The sequence below is a fragment of the Scylla paramamosain genome, chromosome 26 (assembly GCF_035594125.1).
Source record: "Scylla paramamosain isolate STU-SP2022 chromosome 26, ASM3559412v1, whole genome shotgun sequence".
NCBI lineage: Eukaryota > Metazoa > Arthropoda > Malacostraca > Decapoda > Portunidae > Scylla > Scylla paramamosain.
The window spans coordinates 7680001-7692500 of record NC_087176.1 but is presented as its reverse complement, the minus strand read 5'-3'; the positions used below and the strand labels follow the sequence as shown (position 1 = coordinate 7692500).

Sequence of the window (12500 nt, the reverse complement as noted above, 5' to 3'; positions counted from 1 at the left end):
TATCCATCCAGCCACTGACGCCCATCGATTAAATATAGCATTAAATTAAGAGGAAAATTGAAGGAATCTCAAGTTGAATATTAAAACCTAAGGTGAATTTTAATGAATGCCAATAAAAAAAATAGTTAATATATGATTTCTAATAGGTATTTAGAAGGCAAGTAGCAAAAATATAGGCTGGAAAAAATAAGACATGAAATAAAAAAGGAAAACTGATCTAAACCCGAATAAATAAAAAAGAAAGTGTGAATTTTAAGGGTAACTTCTATAAAGACTATGATTTTTTTTTTTTTTTTAAGTAAGTTGCAAAAATATATATAGAGAAAGAGAAACAAGAGAAGCATAACACAAACTCGGCTCAGAAACAAGTATACTGCCAACACACACACACACACACACACACACACACACACACACCATTTACGAGAATTTAAGTGTCATGTGTTTGTCAGCAAATGTGTTTCTCGTTTTCTCTTTTGTGGGAAAACATGCTCTCTCTCTCTCTCTCTCTCTCTCTCTCTCTCTCTCTCTCTCTCTCTCTCTCTCTCTCTCTCTCTCTCTCTCTCTAACTTAATTCTTTTGCATATTCCTTTCATCCCTCTCTTTTTCGTATTCTTGAGAGAGAGAGAGAGAGAGAGAGAGAGAGAGAGAGAGAGAGAGAGAGAGAGAGAGAGAGAGAGAGAGAGAGAGAGAGAGGGGGGGCGTAATTTACTAGGTCATTTTGAGTGTGTGTGTGTGTGTGTGTGTGTGTGTGTGTGTGTGTGTGTGTGTGTGTGTGTGTGTGTGTGTGTGTGTGTGTGTGTGTGTGTGTGTGTGTGTGTGTGTGTGTGTGTGTGTGTGTGTGTGTGTGTGTAACTTTGTCAGTTGGAGTGTTTTCAGTTTATTTGCGAGTACTATTGCCTATTCTCTCTCTCTCTCTCTCTCTCTCTCTCTCTCTCTCTCTCTCTCTCTCTCTCTCTCTCTCTCTCTCTCTCTCTCTCTCTCTAGGTCTGTTTAAAAAAGTTTATCGATGTTTCTGTCTGTCCATTTTTTCCGCGCCGTATCTCTCTCTCTCTCTCTCTCTCTCTCTCTCTCTCTCTCTCTCTCTCTCTCTCTCTCTCTCTCTCTCTCTCTCTTTCTCTAACAAGGCTGTACACGACATCTCAGCAATCCATCATCAGCGAAAAATAAGTTCACACACACACACACACACACACACACACACACACACACACACACACACACACACACACACACACACACACACACACACACACACACACACACACACACCACCATTCGTCACCGGACTCTGACACACATTAATTTGTTGGCCCCGCACGCACGCACGCGCACGCACACACACACCCACACCTACACACACACACACACACACACACATACCGCTGGTCATGTAAGTTTTTTTTTGGTATTAATGTGTGTGTGTGTGTGTGTGTGTGTGTTTGTGTGTGTGTGTATTTCAATGTCCTTCGCTTCCGCCTATCTCTCTCTCTCTCTCTCTCTCTCTCTCTCTCTCTCTCTCTCTCTCTCTCTCTCTCTCTCTCTCTCTCACTTCCTTACAGACTTACTGCCGCCGTCTAACTCAATTCTATGCGCGCGGCTCCTCCTCCCCCTCCTCCTCCACTTGCTCCTCCTCCTCTTATTCCATTTGCTTTTAGTCTTCTATTTTTTTTTCTCCTCCTCCTCCTCCTACTCCTTCTTATTTTTCTTTTCCTTCCTCCCACCTCTCCCCTGCTTCTCCTGCTCCTCCTCCACCACACCCTCATTCTAACACGCAACATCACATCGCAGTCTCAAGACCAGTGGCTCCTGTTTAGCCCCGGGAGAGACCTTAACGCCCTTGAAAGGCACGAGACGAGATACGGGGCAGGGAGGGGGAAAGAAGACAGGGAGTGAGTGAGCACTAGTGAGGTTAGGTTAGTTTGGTTATTTTAGGTTACGTTAGATTAGGTTAGTAATGTGGGTAGGCTGGGTTGGGTTAGGTTAGGTTAGGTTAGGTTGGGTTATGTTAGGTTAGGTTACGTTAGATTAGGTTAGTAATGTGCGTAGGCTGGGTTAGTAGTGTCGTTAGGTTAGGTTGAAACACGTGATTTTTATGAAGTGAGCGGCTTAATATTCGTATCATTATCTTTTACATATAATTTTAAAGCAGAATGCGATTTTGGGATGATAAATTTGCATCTAAAATTTATGGGATCGAAATATTACTGAGGGAAAGAAGAATCACCACAAAAACACCCATAAAAGTGTTCCTCCTGTTAATATTGTGGAAATCTTGTTAACTTTTTACAATAACCATTAAAACACTCTTAAAAAACCTGTGTCACTTCAAGTAGTGCCATTTGAAAGAGTGCTTCTCCTGTTAATAATGTACAAATCTTGTTAATCTTTCACTGGAACCGCAAAAACATCCTTAAAAATCCGTGTCACTTCAACCAGAGCGTTTTGAACGTAGTGGAGATGCAGCGCGGAAGTATTTCATAGCATAGTACAGAGATGGATGGGTGCCTCACTGGGGGACTCACCACCAATACGGCAGGCTGACGGGCGGGGCTCAAAGGGAGACTGTGGGAGTGCTGGCTGTGCTATGTTGTTCTTACCTCAAAGGGATTCGAACCTGGATCCGAGACTTGTATGGTAGCCTTGGTAACTTGGCTGTTTCTCTCTTTCTTTGTCTTTATTACATTTTTTGAATGGAAACACAAAATGGAGGGGAAAAAAAGAAAAGACATGGACAGGAGGAAAAACAGAAGCGGGCAGTTTTTTTCATGTAAGTGTTAGCATCCAGTCAGTCTTTCTCTCTGCGGTAACTGCTTCCTTGAAAGTTCTTGTGTTCCTGCGTCCTCACCTGTCCGAATTACTGCCACACACCTGATGACACACGCTATGGTGGACGTGTAAGGCAACAGGAAGAAAACAAAGGGAAAGGAAGGAAGGAAGGAAGGAAGGAAGGAAGGAAGGAAGGAAGGAAGGAAGGAAGGAAGGAAGGAAGGAAGGAAGGAAGGAGGGACAGGAACAGATGGAAGAAGTAGGGATTAGAAAAAGGGAAGAAAAGCAGAGAATGAGGGAGGGAAAAATAAAGAGAAGACATTGAGAAAGGGAAAAAAAGATGAAGAAAGAAAAGAAAGAAAGAAGAAAGGACAGGAAAAGATAGGAGTAAGGAATAGGAAAAGTGAAGAAAAGGAAAGAATGAGGGAGGGATAAAAACAAAGAGAAGACAGTGAGAAAGGGAAAACGAAGAAGGAAGAGAGAGAAAGAAGAGAGTTAGCGTGTGCTCGCGTCCTCACCTGATGACGCAATAAGGAAACAGGTGAGCAGAATGACAACACACATCTCATCATCACATCACTGGTTACATCATCACACCATCAACGCTAATGGGAAAAAACGTGCTAGTTATCTTTTTTTCCCTTTTTTCCCATTTTTCCGACAGTCAACACGTGGAGGGAAAAAAAAGAAGAGGGGAAAACGTGATTACAATTGTTCCTACCAATTCAATGCCTCCCAATCAACGCGTCTCATTGCTGACGTCATCACTGTCATTCATTATCGTTGCTGTCGTTATCATCATTATCCTTGTCATCATTACCATTGTTGTTGTCATTATTATTATTATCAGTGTCATTATTATTATTGTTGCCATTATTATCATTATCATTGCCATTATCATCACTATTATTGTCATTATTATCATTCTTGTCATTATCATTATTACCATCATTATCACTCATCACTATTATTATCACTGCATTATATTCATTACTACTGTTATCACTTTCATCATTGCTATCATTGTCATTGCTGTCATTATCACCACTATTACCATCATCATCATCATCATCATTATCACTATTATCATTACCATTATTATCACCTTCATCACCATCATTATATCATTATCATCATCATCATCCTTACCATTATTATCATTCCCATCATCGTCATTATCTTCACCATTTTTCATTTTCAGTATTACACCATTATCATTACCAATCTCATCATCACCATCATCATCACTATCATCAACATCATTATAAACATCAAATTTACTAATCCCCTCGTTATAATCGTTCTCATCACTATCATCATCATTATCACTATCGTCATCATCATCACCATCATCATCAGTGCTGACAATAAGAATCACCACCACCACCACCACCACCACGTCACCCTAATGAGACGTGAGGTCCTCTGGGTGACGAATGACCGCAAACCCGATCAGGAGGAGGAGGAGGAGGAGGAGGAGGAGGACGGGTAAGAAAAAAGGAATAGTAGTAGTAGTAGTAGTAGTAGTAGTAGTAGTAGTAGTAGTAGTAGTAGTAGTAGTAGTAGTAGTAGTAGTAGTAGTAGAAGTAGTAGTAGTAGTAGTAGTATTAATAATAATAATAATAATAATAATAATAATAATAATAATAATAATAATAATAATAATAATAATAATAATAATAATAAGAAGAAGAAGAAGAAGAAGAAGAAGAAAAAGAAGAAGAAGAAGAGGAAGAAGAAGAAGAAGAAGAAGAAAAAAAAGATGAAGATGAAGAACAAGAGGAAAAAACAATAAGAACAACAACAAGGTAAAAAAAAAGAAGAGGAAGAGGAGAAGGAGGAGGAGATAAGGAGGAAAATAAGGAAAAACTTAGGAAAAAGGAAGGATGGAAAGAATAAAAAAATCAATCAATCAGTCAATATACATGTAATGAGAGTGTGCATATCTGTAACAGTAACGGGACATTGAAGGAAGGAAGGAAGGAAGGAAGGAAGGAAGGAAGGAAGGAAGGAAGGAAGGAAGGAAGGAAGGATATGATAGGTCAGTGAAGAGAAGAAAAGGAAGGAATGGAAGGACTAAGCAATGAAGAAAGACAATGAATGAATGAATGAATAAAGGAAGGAAGGAAGGAAGGAAGGAAGAAAGGAGAGGCTAGGGTGAAGGAGACACTGAGGAAGATGAATATATTAGCTGAAGGATCGTGTTTCTCTCCCCCTCCCCTCCCCCTCCCTTTAATGAGGTCCTGGCAAACACGGTCCTCTTAGGGTGACTGATTGTGCTGCGGGAGGAGGAGGAGGAGGAGGAGGAGGAGGAGGAGGAGGAGGAGGAGGAGGAGGAGGAGGAGGAGGAGGAGGAGCGGGAATGAGGGAAATTAAGATTTGAAGAAAGAAGGAAAGGAAGGAAATGATGAATATGGGAGAAAAGAAGTCAGGGAAGGAAGGAAGGAAGGAAGGAAGGAAGGCCACTCACCTGTCTCCCGGGGCTCCCTTACTCGACGTGACATCCGGGAACACACCACGTCACCGCGACATCACGTCCTTTACACCGCTATTCCAAGGTGTCCTGGTGCCGCGCCTCACACTACCAGGTTGGGACGCTGCACACTGACTCACGGACTCGTCTTCCCGCTCTCTGCTTCCTTCACCACAGAGTCACGCTATTTAGTCTTCTCTCTCTCTCTCTCTCTCTCTCTCTCTCTCTCTCTCTCTCTCTCTCTCTCTCTCTCTCTCTCTCTTCCCCCTCAACAACTCCTCTCCTCTAACTCGCTGCACAAGACTTTCTATTTTCTCTCATCCCTATTCTGTTCACCTTCTAATGCAATCAGTATTCTCAATCATTCATCTCTCTTTCTGGTAAACTCTGAAAGCCCTGCCTGCTTCTGTATTTCCTCCTTCGTATGGCCTGAACTATTTCAAGAGGCAGGTTTCGAGACATTTATCCTCTTTTTTTTTTATTACTATTATTATTATTTTTTGACCTCTGTTGGGGACTGGCGCCTCAGTGGGCTTTTTTTTTTTTTTTTTTTTTTGCCATTGGCCAGTGCCCCTCTTGCTGTCTCTGGGAAGGGCACCAATCAAACAGAACAGGACGTGTTGCCTTTAGTGCCTCGTGTGCCTGGTGTTTGCCCCGGCAGGCACTCTGTAACTGTGCTGTGCTTTGCATGTGCTTTGTATGATGGGCACAATAATAATGCACTGATTGTGTTCCTTGGTGGCCTATGCAGTAGTTCAACGCTGCACTGAAACGAGGAGGCTGGAAGGGAAGCTAAAAGGCAGGCAGGCTGGAAGAGAGAGGCTGGAAAGGAAGGCTGGAAAGGGAGGCTGGAAAGGAGAGGCTGGAAAAGGCTTGAAAGGGAGGCTGGAAGGGAGACAGTCTGGAAAAAAGACAACCTGGAAAAGAGAAGCTGGAAGGGAGTCAGGCTGGAAGAAATACAGACTGGAAGGGAGGCAGGCTGGAAGAGGAAGGCTGGAAAAGAGACAGGCTGGAAGAGAGGCAGGCTGGAAGAGGCAGGCTGAAAGAGACAGGTTGGAAGGGAGGCAGACTGGGAAAGAGACAGGCTGGAAGGATGGCAGGCTGGAAGAGACAAGCTGGAAGGGAAAGGAGGGAAAACTAAATGGAGTAAGGAAGAAGGGAGAGGGGAGAAGGAAGAGGGAAAGGGAGATGGGAGAGGGGGAGAAAGTGAATAGGAAAGAGGACAGGGAGAGAGAGAGAGAGAGAGAGAGAGAGAGAGAGAGAGAGAGAGAGAGAGAGAGAGAGAGAGAGAGAGAGAGAGAGAGAGAGAGAGAGAGAGAGAGAGAGAGAGAGAGAGAGAGAGAGAGAAAGGAAAAGGGAAGAAGAGGGTAGAGGGAGAGGGAGTGAGAGGGGGAGGGAGTGAGAGAGGGGGAGAGGGAGAGGGAGAGGGAGAGGGGGAGGGAGAGGAGCCAATCAAACAGGAGTGTCAGAGGAGGAAGATAGAGTGATGTCTTGGAATTGCAGATGACTCTCTCTCTCTCTCTCTCTCTCTCTCTCTCTCTCTCTCTCTCTCTCTCTCTCTCTCTCTCTCTCTCTCTCTCTCTCTCTCTCTCGGTTATCTTTCTTTCTTTCTTTTTCTCTTGGCACATTTCTATTTATCTTCTCTTTGTTTTTGTTCTACTTATTCTTCTTCCTCTTTCTCTTCTCCTTTACTTTTCCTCTTCCTCCTCCTCCTTTTTATTCTTCGTTTTCTTTTCGTATCACCTCCCTTTCATCTCCCTTCTCTTCCTCTTCGTCTTCCTTCCTTCCTTCCTTCCTTCCTTCCTCCCTCCCTTCCTCCCTCCCTCCCTCCCTTCCTCCCTCCCTCCCTCCCTCGGCCATACAGCATAGAGAGGAAAAAAAAGTCGGAAAATGAAAACAGGGAGGGGAAAAAATGACACTAAAATATTGAGAGAGAGAGAGAGAGAGAGAGAGAGAGAGAGAGAGAGAGAGAGAGAGAGAGAGAGAGAGAGAGAGAGACTAATTGAATGCTTTGACTGCCCACACTCTCTCTCTCTCTCTCTCTCTCTCTCTCTCTCTCTCTCTCTCTCTCTCTCTCTCTCTCTCTCTCTCTCTCCACCATCATTTATCACCCTCTTCTCCTCCTTCACCCTTTTCTATCTCCTTTATCTTCCCCTCCTCTATCCTCCTCCTCCTCCTCCTCCTCTTCCTTCTCCTCCTCTCAAAGTATCATTTATCATTCTCTTTTCTTTCTTTTCTCTTTCTTCTTTCCTTCTTTATTTTATTTATTTATCTATTTATCTATTTATCTATTTATTTTATTTATCTATTTATTTATTATGTTTTTTTCTTATTTATTTGGTTTTCCTTTATTTTCCTCCTTCCTTCCTTCTCTTCAATTCTATTTTTCCTTCACAAACCTAATTTTTTCCCTCCTCCCTCCCCTTCCCTTCCTTTCCATTATCTCTCTCTCTCTCTCTCTCTCTCTCTCTCTCTCTCTCTCTCTCTCTCTCTCTCTCTCTCTCTCTCTCCTCTCGTTTTTTCTCCTTCACTAACTTTAATCTTCCTTCCATTTCCTTCTTTTTACCTCTCTCTCTCTCTCTCTCTCTCTCTCTCTCTCTCTCTCTCTCTCTCTCTCTCTCTCTCTCTCTCTCTCTCTCTCTCTCTCTCTCTCTCACACAGGTGGGGCGAGTGGCGGGACGGTGCGCGGCGTGCAGTGTTGGTGGTTGGCAGAGAGTGGGAGAGTGGGAGATGGAGAAGAGGGAGAGGAGAAGGAGGGGATAGAGGGGGAGGGGGAGAGGGGAATGGAGGGGAAGGGGGAGGAAGAAAAATATTGTGGCCTTCCTCGCAAACTTAATTGGAAGGTGGTGCTCCAGGCAGAGGGGGGATGGAGGGACGGGGGAGAAGGGAAGACGAGTTCCCCCCACCCTTCCAGTCCATCACAGCCTCTTGGTCTTTCCTAGTTCCTTCCACTCCTTTCCAGTCAATTACAGTGTCAGTATGTCTTTTTGCAATGAGCAGTCTTTTTTTTAAGTCACTTCCAGTCCCAATGAGTCTTTTTCCAGGCCATTCCAGTGTTTCCCAGTCTCCTTTTCATTAATTTTTTGTTCCATTCCAGTTTTTCCAGTCCACATCACCAATTTCCACTCGCCTTCCAGTCTTTCTTTGTCCAATCCAGCACCATTCCAGTCTTTCTCATTACTTTTCAATCTATTTTCCATTGATTTTCAGTCCCATTCCAGTTTTTCCAGTCAATATCACTAATTCCCACTCTTCTCCCAGTAATTCTCAATCTCCTTCCAGTCTTTCTTTGTCCATTCCAGCACGATTCCAGTCTTTCTTAGTCCTTTATATTTCCTTTCCAGTTTTCCGTCAGTCCTTTCCAGCCGAGATTAGTAATTTCCATCAATCCCTTTCAGTCCGTTCCAGTCAGATTCCAATCCTTTTCAGTCTTTCTTAGTCTTTTCCAGCTCCTTCGTGCTCTTCCAGTCCCCTCCAATCTTTCCAGTGATGTCCTTGTTCTGTCCATCCCTTTCCAGTCAATTACCGCCCCAATAACTCTATTTCCACTAGTTTCCAGTCCCCTTCCAGCATTACGTATTCTTTTCCATCACCATTCTTATTGCTTTCCAGTTTTCTTCCAGTCTTTCGTTGTTCTTTCCAGACCCCAACGATCACTCCACAGTCCACCACCTTCCACTCACCCACAGTGACCATATCAGCCCATGCCTCCCACAGCCACGTTCCCCACAATGCACCACACCTCGAGATTAGTTCCCGCCCCCCCCTCTCTCTCTCTCTCTATCTCCTCTCAAAAACAGAACAGCCTGAGTTAACCCCAATTACCTTAGACCCCATACCTGTAACCATATAATTAAGCCCCCCCAACACCACCACCATCACCATTACCACCGTCACCATCCCCACCACCATCACCATCACCATCACCACCACACACCATCACCACAGGCAAGCAAATAAAGAGGGGAGGTCTGTCTCCCCTTGACGTGAGTGAGAGGAGAGAGGAGAGAGGAGAGAGGAGGGAGGAGAGAAGTGGGGAGGAAAAGGGGTGAGGGGATAGGAGATAAAAACGAGAGGGAAAAGAGAAATAGGAAAATGGAAAGAGAGAGAGAGAGAGAGAGAGAGAGAGAGAGAGAGAGAGAGAGAGAGAGAGAGAGAGAGAGAGAGAGAGAGAGAGAGAGAGAGAGAGAGAGAGAGAGAGAGAGAGAGAGAGAGAGAGATTTTTAACTTCTTACTTTCTTTATCTACTCCTTTATTTTCATCCCTTTTTTTCTCTATTTCCTTTATTTTACTCTTTATTTTCTTTCTTTTTTATTTTCTTCCCTTCCAATCAGTATTTTCTTTTATTTTCTATCTCTTCTATTCATTTTATTTCCCATCTCCTTATTTATCTTATTTCCATCGTCTCCTTATTTATTTCATTTTCCAGCATCTCCTTTTTTTTATAATATTTTTCATCTCCTCATTTATTTTACTCATATTTCTTCACCTTTTCAATCTTTATTTCTATCTTTTATTTCCTCACTTCTCCATCTTCTTTATTTCCCTACTTCCCTATTTCCTTTATTTCCCGAATCCATTTTTTTTTATTTATTTATTTTCCTTTAATTTCTTTTTACTTTTCTATTTCCACTTATTTCCTACGTTTTCTTTACTTTCTCTATTGCTCTTACTTTCTTTAACTCCTTTTTTTTTATTACTTTATTTTCTTCCCACCAGAGTCACGTGACCTATTTAAAATTATTTGCATTAATTCAAACATTCACAAACTTAATAGATGAAGGAATAGTAGATACACACACACTCTCTCTCTCTCTCTCTCTCTCTCTCTCTCTCTCTCTCTCTCTCTCTCTCTCTCTCTCTCTCTCTCTCCCTCGCCCACTACAAGTAAAATACAAACACATAATAAATAAATGAATAAATTAGAGTCAGAAAAATAAGCAAATGAATGAGAATTGGCGGATATCACTTTGTTGACCCTTCATTTTAGGGTGAAGAGGGGAAGGGAGAGGGGGAGAGAAAAGGAGGAAGTATAAGAGAGAGGAAGAGGAGTGATGGGGAGAAGAGGAATGAAGAGAGAGGAGGGAGGATGGTAGAGGATGAGAAAGGAGGGAGGGAAGGAGGAGAGAGGAGGAGAGAGAGGAGAGAGGATGGGTGAAGGAGGGAGAGGGAAGGGAAGGAAAGAGAGAGGGAGAGGTGAAGTGAAGGGAAGAAAACCTGTTTGATGTTTTTTTTATATACTTTTTATGGTGATACGTAAAGAGGGAAGAGGGAGAGAAGAGAGAGAGGAGAGAGGATGGGTGGAGGAGGGAGAGGGAAGGGAAGGGAAGGGGAGGGAGAGGGAGGGGTGAGTTGAAGGAAAGAAAACCTGTTTACTTTTTTTTTTTTTTTTTTACTTTTTTATGGTGATAAGTATGGTGTCATCATTGTTAAGTACATGCACTGCTTAATTAAGGTGAAAAGACGTGTTTTTTATTTTTATTTTTCTTACTTATTTCCTTCTCACATTCCCGAATTTCATCCACCTCCATCAGTCCTAGCCAATCAATTGCATCCTCAGTAAATTTTAGCCAATCATCTCCATTCTCTGTAAATTTTAACCAGTCATCTCCATTCTCCGTAAATTTTAACTAATCATCTCTTCTCAGTAAATTTTAGCCAATCATCTCCATTCTCTGTAAATTTTTAGCCAATCATCTCCATTCTCTGTAAATTTTAACTAATCATCTCTGTTCTCTGTCTATTTTAACCAATCATCTCCAATTTCTGTAAATTTTAACCAATCATCTCCATTCTTTGTAAAACTTAGCCAATTATCTGCATTCTGTAAATTTCAACCAATCATCTCTATCCTGTGTAAATCTTGGCCAATCACTAATTTACACCCCAAAAAATTCGTACAGATTCCAACTCTTCTGACAAAAACCAGATTTACTCCGGCAATAAAGATTCAAACTCCTCCCTCACAACGATAACAAATTTACTTTCCCGGACATGATCACTCGTACATATTTTAACACGTCTCCTTGCAAAGATAACCTGATTTACACCACCAACACGAGCTGGAGAGTGTGAGGAACCTGCTTAGGATTAAAGAGTGACTGAGATACATGAAGGTGATCTCGCAGCGCCGGTTTGTTTACGATGCACAGCTGATGCCCCGCCCAGCTGCTTAGTCAACGGCAGGGTGAATCCACGTTTGTGAGGCGCAGACCGGCCGTTACAGGCGACGAAGAGAGAGGATATGTAAAAAGTAATGAAACACAAAAGAAGGACACAAAATGAGGGAAAACAATTGCAAGATGATCACTGCATTATAGTAAGTATTCTATTATGTACTATCATTACTACTACTACTACTACTACTATTCTCAAGTGACAGGTCGTATTTCACCTGAGTGTAGTAGTAGTAGTAGTAGTAGTATTAGTAGTAGATAGAGTCTGGCACAAAGCTTTGATTTCCAAACTACCCTCCTACGGTTTCTATCCTTCTCTCTGTAACTTCATCTCAAGTTTCCTTTCTGACCGTTCTATTGCTGCTGTGGTAGACGGTCACTGTTCTTCTCCTAAATCTATTAACAGTGGTGTTCCTCAGGGTTCTGTCCTGTCACCCACTCTCTTCTTATTATTCATTAATGATCTTCTAAACCAAACTTCTTGTCCTATCCACTCCTATGCTGATGATACCACCCTGCACTTTTCCACGTCTTTTCATAGACGTCCAACCCTTCAGGAGGTAAACATATCACCCAGGGAAGCCACAGAACGCCTGACTTCTGATCTTTCTAAAATTTCTGATTGGGGCAGAGCAAACTTGATATTGTTCAATGCCTCAAAAACTCAATTCCTCCATCTATCAACTCGACACAATCTTCCAGACAACTATCCCCTCTTCTTCAATGACACTCAACTATCCCCCTCTTCTACACTGAACATCCTTGGTCTGTCCTTTACTTATAATCTGAACTGGAAACTTCACATCTCATCTCTAGCTAAAACAGCTTCTATGAAGTTAGGTGTTCTGAGACGTCTCCGCCAGTTTTTCTCACCCCCCAGCTGCTAACTCTGTACAAGGGCCTTATCCGTCCATGTATGGAGTATGCTTCACATGTCTGGGGGGTTCCACTCATACTGCTGTTCTAGACAGGGTGGAATCAAAAGCTTTTCGTCTCATCAACTCCTCTCCTCTAACTGACTGTCTTCAGCCTCTCTCTCACCGCCGCAATGTTGCATCTCTAGCTGTCTTCTACCGCTATTT

At 42.6% G+C, this 12500-nt stretch overlaps 1 long non-coding RNA gene across 1 annotated transcript in view; it reads right to left on the bottom strand.

Annotated features, from left to right (window-relative positions):
- Window positions 1-10628: 10628 nt before the first annotated feature.
- Window positions 10629-12500, bottom strand: part of LOC135113675 (uncharacterized) — a 67703-nt gene continuing 65831 nt past the window's right edge. Inside the window, exon 4 of the long non-coding RNA XR_010274930.1 lies at window positions 10629-11410. This is a non-coding gene — a long non-coding RNA (uncharacterized LOC135113675). The remainder of the gene's footprint in view (window positions 11411-12500) is intronic.